Source organism: Stigmatopora nigra, unplaced genomic scaffold (assembly GCF_051989575.1).
Source record: "Stigmatopora nigra isolate UIUO_SnigA unplaced genomic scaffold, RoL_Snig_1.1 HiC_scaffold_64, whole genome shotgun sequence".
Lineage (NCBI taxonomy): Eukaryota > Metazoa > Chordata > Actinopteri > Syngnathiformes > Syngnathidae > Stigmatopora > Stigmatopora nigra.
The window spans coordinates 47006-55000 of NW_027551642.1; positions in this window are offsets into that span (position 1 = coordinate 47006).

The window sequence follows — 7995 nt, forward strand, 5'->3', positions numbered from 1 at the left end:
CGGAGCTCCGGAGCTCCGGAGCTTTCCTGGTTCTCAAAAATTTTCTAAGTCCAAAAAAATTTCTAAGTCCAACTTTTGGACTTAGAAAATTTTTTGGACTTAGAAAATTTTTCAACTTTTTCGACAAAAAGCTCCATAACTCGAAAAATATATGGAGCTCGGAGCTGCAATTTTAACCATATTCCAGGGAAGCTCCATAGAACCGGTACGTGGAAGGAGAAAAGGATCGAAAGACATGACCCATATAAATCACCCACTCCTGCAATTTCCGGTGGTCTGCAAAAAGCCTTCGGCAAGTATATAGGGAGAGGAAAAATTTGAATGTGAGCTCCAGGCGTCGGGCCGAGCCTGTCCTCTGCCGGTATGGGATCCAAAAGGTTCACATTCGGGCATCCTTCTCACGAAGTGCCCCGGTCCTAGGTGGTTCGGTTGAATTTTAATGAATTTTTCAAAGTGAAAAACTTTGAAAAAAAATGGGCGAAAAAATGGCTATGTCTTTCAGCGGGGGCTGAGAGAAAAAGTGTCCGAAGGAGCGCTGCCTTCGGATACAAACGGGCAAATGTCCCGGTGAAAATCCTGGTTCTCAAAAATTTTCTAAGTCCGAAAATTTTTCTAAGTCCAAAAATTTTTCTAAGTCCAACTTTTGGACTTAGAAAATTTTCGGAGCTCCAGAGGGCCGGAGCTCCGGAGCTCCGGAGCTCCAGAGAACCGGAGCTCCGGAGCTCCGGAGCGCCAGAGGACCGGAGCTCCGGAGCTCCAGAGCTCCAGAGAACCGGAGCTCCGGAGCTCCAGAGGACCGGAGCTCCGGAGCTCCGGAGCCCCAGAGCTCCGGAGCCCCAGAGCTCCGGAGCTCCAGAGGACCGGAGCTCCGGAGCTCCGGAGCTTTCCTGGTTCTCAAAAATTTTTCTAAGTCCAACTTTTGGACTTAGAAAATTTTCGGAGCTCCGGAGCTCCAGAGGACCGGAGCTCCGGAGCTCCGGAGCTCCAGAGCCCCGGAGCTCCGGAGCTCCAGAGGACCGGAGCTCCAGAGCTCCGGAGAACCGGAGCTCCGGAGCTCCGGAGCTCCAGAGGACCGGAGCTCCGGAGCCCCGGAGCTTTCCTGGTTCTCAAAAATTTTTCTAAGTCCAAAAATTTTTCTAAGTCCAACTTTTGGACTTAGAAAATTTTCGGAGCTCCGGAGCTCCGGAGCTCCAGAGCTCCAGAGGGCCGGAGCTCCGGAGCTCCGGAGCTCCAGAGGACCGGAGCTCCGGAGCTCCGGAGCTCCGGAGCTCCGGAGCTCCAGAGGACCGGAGCTCCGGAGCTCCGGAGCTCCAGAGGACCGGAGCTCCGGAGCTCCGGAGCTCCGGAGCTCCGGAGCTTTCCTGGTTCTCAAAAATTTTTCTAAGTCCAAAAATTTTTCTAAGTCCAACTTTTGGACTTAGAAAATTTTCGGAGCTCCGGAGCTCCAGAGCTCCGGAGCTCCAGAGCTCCGGAGCTCCAGAGCTCCGGAGCTCCGGAGCTCCGGAGCTCCAGAGGACCGGAGCTCCGGAGCTCCGGAGCTCCGGAGCTCCAGAGGACCGGAGCTCCAGAGGACCGGAGCTCCGGAGCTTTCCTGGTTCTCAAAAATTTTTCTAAGTCCAAAAATTTTTCTAAGTCCAACTTTTGGACTTAGAAAATTTTCGGAGCTCCGGAGCTCCAGAGCTCCAGAGGGCCGGAGCTCCGGAGCTCCGGAGCTCCAGAGGACCGGAGCTCCGGAGCTCCGGAGCTCCGGAGCTCCAGAGGACCGGAGCTCCAGAGGACCGGAGCTCCGGAGCTCCGGAGCTCCAGAGCTCCAGAGGACCGGAGCTCCGGAGCTCCGGAGCTCCGGAGCTCCGGAGCTTTCCTGGTTCTCAAAAATTTTTCTAAGTCCAAAAATTTTTCTAAGTCCAACTTTTGGACTTAGAAAATTTTCGGAGCTCCAGAGGACCGGAGCTCCGGTGCTCCGGAGCTCCGGACAACCAGTAGAACCGGAGCTCCGGAGAACCGGAGCTCCGGAGCTCCAGGGGACCGGAGCTCCGGAGCTCCAGAGCTCCAGAGAACCGGAGCTCCGGAGCCCCAGAGCTCCGGAGCCCCAGAGCTCCGGAGCTCCGGAGCTCCAGAGGACCGGAGCTCCGGAGCTTTCCTGGTTCTCAAAAATTTTTCTAAGTCCAACTTTTGGACTTAGAAAATTTTCGGAGCTCCGGAGCTCCGGAGCTCCGGAGCTCCAGAGGACCGGAGCTCCGGAGCTCCGGAGCTCCGGAGCTCCAGAGGACCGGAGCTCCGGAGCTCCGGAGCTCCAGAGAACCGGAGCCCCGGAGCTCCGGAGCTCCGGAGCTCCAGAGCTCCAGAGCTCCAGAGAACCGGAGCCCCGGAGCTCCAGAGGACCGGAGCTCCGGAGCTCCGGAGCTCCGGAGCTCCAGAGAACCGGAGCTCCAGAGGACCGGAGCTCCGGAGCTCCAGAGCCCCGGAGCCCCGGAGCTCCAGAGCCCCGGAGCCCCGGAGCCCCGGAGCTTTCCTGGTTCTCAAAAATTTTCTAAGTCCAAAAAATTTTCTAAGTCCAACTTTTGGACTTAGAAAATTTTCGGAGCTCCGGAGCTCCAGAGGACCGGAGCTCCGGAGCTCCGGAGCTCCAGAGGACCGGAGCTCCGGAGCTCCAGAGGACCGGAGCTCCGGAGCTCCAGAGGACCGGAGCTCCGGAGCTCCGGAGCTCCAGAGGACCGGAGCTCCGGGGCTCCAGAGAACCGGAGCCCCGGAGCCCCGGAGCTCCAGAGGACCGGAGCTCCGGAGCTCCGGAGCTCCAGAGCTCCGGAGCTCCGGAGCTCCAGAGGACCGGAGCTCCGGAGCTCCGGAGCTCCGGAGCCCCGGAGCCCCGGAGCCCCGGAGCCCCGGAGCTCCGGAGCTTTCCTGGTTCTCAAAATTTTTCTAAGTCCAAAAAATTTTCTAAGTCCAACTTTTGGACTTAGAAAATTTTTTGGACTTAGAAAATTTTTCAACTTTTTCGACAAAAAGCTCCATAACTCGAAAAATATATGGAGCTCGGAGCTGCAATTTTAACCATATTCCAGGGAAGCTCCATAGAACCGGTACATTGAAGGAGAAAAGGATCGAAAGACATGACCCATATAAATCACCCACTCCTGCAATTTCCGGTGGTCTGCAAAAAGCCTTCGGCAAGTATATAGGGAGAGGAAAAATTTGAATGTGAGCTCCAGGCGTCGGGCCGAGCCTGTCCTCTGCCGGTATGGGATCCAAAAGGCTCACATTCGGGCATCCTTCTCACGAAGTGCCCCGGTCCTAGGTGGTTCGGTTGAATTTTAATGAATTTTTCAAAGTGAAAATATTTGGAAAAAAAAGGGCGAAAAAATGGCTATGTCTTTCAGCGGGGGCTGAGAGAAAAAGTGTCCGAAGGAGCGCTGCCTTCGGATACAAACGGGCAAATGTCCCGGTGAAAATCCTGGTTCTCAAAAATTTTCTAAGTCCGAAAATTTTTCTAAGTCCAAAAATTTTTCTAAGTCCAACTTTTGGACTTAGAATTTTTTTGGAAGGCCGGAGCTCCAGAGATCCAGTGGGCCGGAGGACCGGAGCTCCGGAGGGCCGGAGGACCGGAGCTCCATAGAACCAGAGATCCAAGAGGACCGGAGCTCCGGAGGGCAAGAGCTCCAGAGATCCATGAGGGCCGGAGCTCCGGAGTACCGGAGCTCCAGAGATCCATGAGGGCCGGAGCTCCGGAGTACCGGAGCTCCAGAGATCCAGAGATCCAGAGGGCCGGAGCTCCGGACTACCGGAGCTCCAGAGATCCAGAGGGCCGGAGGACCGGAGCTCCATAGAGCCAGGAGGGCTGGAGCTCCAGAGAACCAGGAAAGCTGGAGCTCCAGAGAACCACGAGGGCCGGAGCTCCAGGGAGCCAGACAATTTCCTGGTTCTCAAAAATTTTCTAAGTCCGAAAATTTTTCTAAGTCCAAAAAAAATTCTAAGTCCAAAAATCTTGGAAAAAACGACTATGTCTTTCAGCGGGGGCTGAGAGAAAAAGTATCCGAAGGAGCGCTGCCTTCGGATACAAACGGGACAATGTCCCGGTGAAAAATCCTGGTTCTTCGAAAAATGTCTGAAAAAATGACTATGTCCAACAGCGGTGTGTCAATGGAAAAGTGTCCGAAGAAGCGAGGTCTTCGGATACAAACGGGCAGATGTCCCGGTGAAAAGCTCTGGTTCTCAAAAATTTTCTAAGTCCGAAAATTTTTCTAAGTCCAAAAAAAATTCTAAGTCCAAAAATCTTGGAAAAAACGACTATGTCTTTCAGCGGGGGCTGAGAGAAAAAGTATCCGAAGGAGCGCTGCCTTCGGATACAAACGGGCAGATGTCCCGGTGAAAATCCTGGTTCTCAAAAATGGCAAAAAAATGACTATGTCCAACAGCGGTGTGTCAAAGGAAAAGTGTCCGAAGGAGCGCTGCCTTCGGACACAAACGGGCAGATGTCCCGGTGAAAAGCTCTGGTTCTCAAAAATTTTCTAAGTCCAAAAAAAATTCTAAGTCCAAAAATCTTGGAAAAATGACTATGTCTTTCAGCGGGGGCTGAGAGGAAAAGTGTCCGACCATGCACTATCTTCGGATAGAAATGGGACAATGTCCCGGTGAAAATCCTGGTTCTCAAAAAAATGGCAAAAAAATGACTATGTCCAACAGCGGTGTGTCAAAGGAAAAGTGTCCGAAGGAGCGCTGCCTTCGGACACAAACGGGCAGATGTCCCGGTGAAAAGCTCTGGTTCTCAAAAATTTTCTAAGTCCAAAAAATTTTCTAAGTCCAAAAAAAATTCTAAGTCCAAAAATCTTGGAAAAAACGACTATGTCTTTCAGCGGGGGCTGAGAGAAAAAGTATCCGAAGGAGCGCTGCCTTCGGATACAAACGGGCAGATGTCCCGGTGAAAATCCTGGTTCTCAAAAATGTCTGAAAAAATGACTATGTCCAACAGCGGTGGTTCAAAGGAAAAGTGTCCGAAGGAGCGCTGCCTTCGGACACAAACGGGCAGATGTCCCGGTGAAAAGCTCTGGTTCTCAAAAATTTTCTAAGTCCGAAAAAAATTCTAAGTCCAAAAAAAATTCTAAGTCCAAAAATCTTGGAAAAAACGACTATGTCTTTCAGCGGGGGCTGAGAGAAAAAGTATCCGAAGGAGCGCTGCCTTCGGATACAAATGGGACAATGTCCCGGTGAAAATCCTGGTTCTCAAAAATGTCTGAAAAAATGACTATGTCCAACAGCGGTGTGTCACAGGAAAAGTGTCCGAAGGAGCGCTGCCTTCGGACACAAACGGGCAGATGTCCCGGTGAAAAGCTCTGGTTCTCAAAAATTTTCTAAGTCCAAAAAATTTTCTAAGTCCAAAAAAAATTCTAAGTCCAAAAATCTTGGAAAAAACGACTATGTCTTTCAGCGGGGGCTGAGAGAAAAAGTATCCGAAGGAGCGCTGCCTTCGGATACAAATGGGACAATGTCCCGGTGAAAATCCTGGTTCTCAAAAATGTCTGAAAAAATGACTATGTCCAACAGCGGTGTGTCACAGGAAAAGTGTCCGAAGGAGCGCTGCCTTCGGACACAAACGGGCAGATGTCCCGGTGAAAAGCTCTGGTTCTCAAAAATTTTCTAAGTCCAAAAAAAATTCTAAGTCCAAAAATCTTGGAAAAATGACTATGTCTTTCAGCGGGGGCTGAGAGGAAAAGTGTCCGACCATGCACTATCTTCGGATAGAAATGGGACAATGTCCCGGTGAAAATCCTGGTTCTCAAAAATGTCTGAAAAAATGACTATGTCCAACAGCGGTGTGTCACAGGAAAAGTGTCCGAAGGAGCGCTGCCTTCGGATACAAACTGGCAAAAGTCCCGGTGAAAAGCCCTGGTTCTCAAAAATTTTCTAAGTCCAAAAAAAATTCTAAGTCCAAAAAAACGGACTCTGTCATTTTTTTGGAAAAAGTGTGAAAAAATGACTATGTCCGACAGGACTCTGTCATTTTTTTGAGAAAAAGTCTGAAAAAATGACTATGTCCAACGGGACTTAGTCGTTTTTTTGAGCTTCTCAAAAATTTTCTAAGTCCAAAAAATTTTCTAAGTCCGAAAAAGTGTGAAAAAATGACTATGTCCGACAGGACTTAGTCGTTTTTTCAGAAAATTTCTGAAAAAACGACTAAGTCCTGTCGGACATAGTCGTTTTTTCGATTTTTTAGGTCTACCAGGGCTTCTCATTTGGGTCTACCAAGGCATGTGATTTGGGTCTACCAATACCCCTAGGATATGATTTGCCTACTCCCGCAATTTCCGGTGGTCTGCAAAAAGCCTTCGGCAAGATTATAGGGAGAGGAAAATTTTGAATGTGAGCTCCAGGCCTAAGACCGACCCCTCTCTCCCCAGTAGGCCGACGGAAGGAGCTCACATTCGGGCACAGTACTTTTGCAATGCCCCTTGTCCCCCTGGTTCTCCCGAATTGAAGCGAATTTTTTCTAAGTGTGGCTGGACTTAGAAAAATTTTCGGGAGTGAAAAGAACCAGAGAGACCGTCCTGAGGGACTGAAACAGGCCGAAAAAGGTGTCACACTCGGCTTGGCAATATGAAAAAGGCCCTTCCAAAATCCTGGAGGTTTGGGCCTGACCTCCAGAGCTCCAGAGCTCCAGAGATCCAGAGGGCCGGAGGACCGGAGCTCCATAGATCCAGGAGTGTCCGGGAGCTCCAGAGCTCCAGAGATCCACACACGAACGAGACTCAGGGTGTCCATGACTTATGCCTGGTGGTATGGACATCCAAAAATCTTCCACGGAAGTTGGAAGAACCAGGCGAGGGCAGACCGTCGTGAGTGTTCTTGGCAAAGTCCTGGAGCCAGAACATAGAAAACTCTTCTACGGAAGAACCAGGCAAAAGATCCAGAGGGCCGGAGGACCGAAGCTCCAGAGCTCCAGAGATCCACACTAGAGAGAATTCGTGGGTGTCCATGACTTATGCCTGGTGGTATGGACATCCAAAAATCTTCCACGGAAGTTGGAAGAACCAGGCGAGGGCAGACCGTCGTGAGTGTTCTTGGCAAAGTCCTGGAGCCAGAACATATAAAACTCTTCTAAGGAAGAACCAGGCAAAAGATCCAGAGGGCCGGAGGACCGAAGCTCCAGAGCTCCAGAGATCCACACATGAACGAGACTCAGGGTGTCCATGACTTATGCCTGGTGGTATGGACATCCAAAAATCTTCCACGGAAGTTGGAAGAACCAGGCGAGGGCAGACCGTCGTGAGTGTTCTTGGCAAAGACCTGGAGCCAGAACATAGAAAACTCTTCTACGGAAGAACCAGGCAAAAGATCCAGAGGGCCGGAGGACCGAAGCTCCAGAGCTCCAGAGATCCACACCAGAGAGAATTCGTGGATGTCCATGACATATGCCTGGTGGTATGGACATCCAAAAATCTTCCACAAAAGTTGGAAGAACCGGGCCAGTGGCAAAAAGTCGTGAGTGTACGTGCAAAAGTCCTGGAGCATGTACATATAAAACTCTTCTACGGAAGAACCAGGCGCCGGAGACCGTCGTGAGTGTTCTTGGCAAAGACCTGGAGCCAGAACATAGAAAACTCTTCTACGGAAGAACCAGGCAAAAGATCCAGAGGGCCGGAGGACCGAAGCTCCAGAGCTCCAGAGATCCACACCAGAGAGAATTCGTGGATGTCCATGACATATGCCTGGTGGTATGGACATCCAAAAATCTTCCACAAAAGTTGGAAGAACCGGGCCAGTGGCAAAAAGTCGTGAGTGTACGTGCAAAAGTCCTGGAGCATGTACATATAAAACTCTTCTACGGAAGAACCAGGCGCCGGAGACCGTCGTGAGTGTTCTTGGCAAAGACCTGGAGCCAGAACATAGAAAACTCTTCTACGGAAGAACCAGGCAAAAGATCCAGAGGGCCGGAGGACCGAAGCTCCAGAGCTCCAGAGATCCACACCAGAGAGAATTCGTGGATGTCCATGACATATGCCT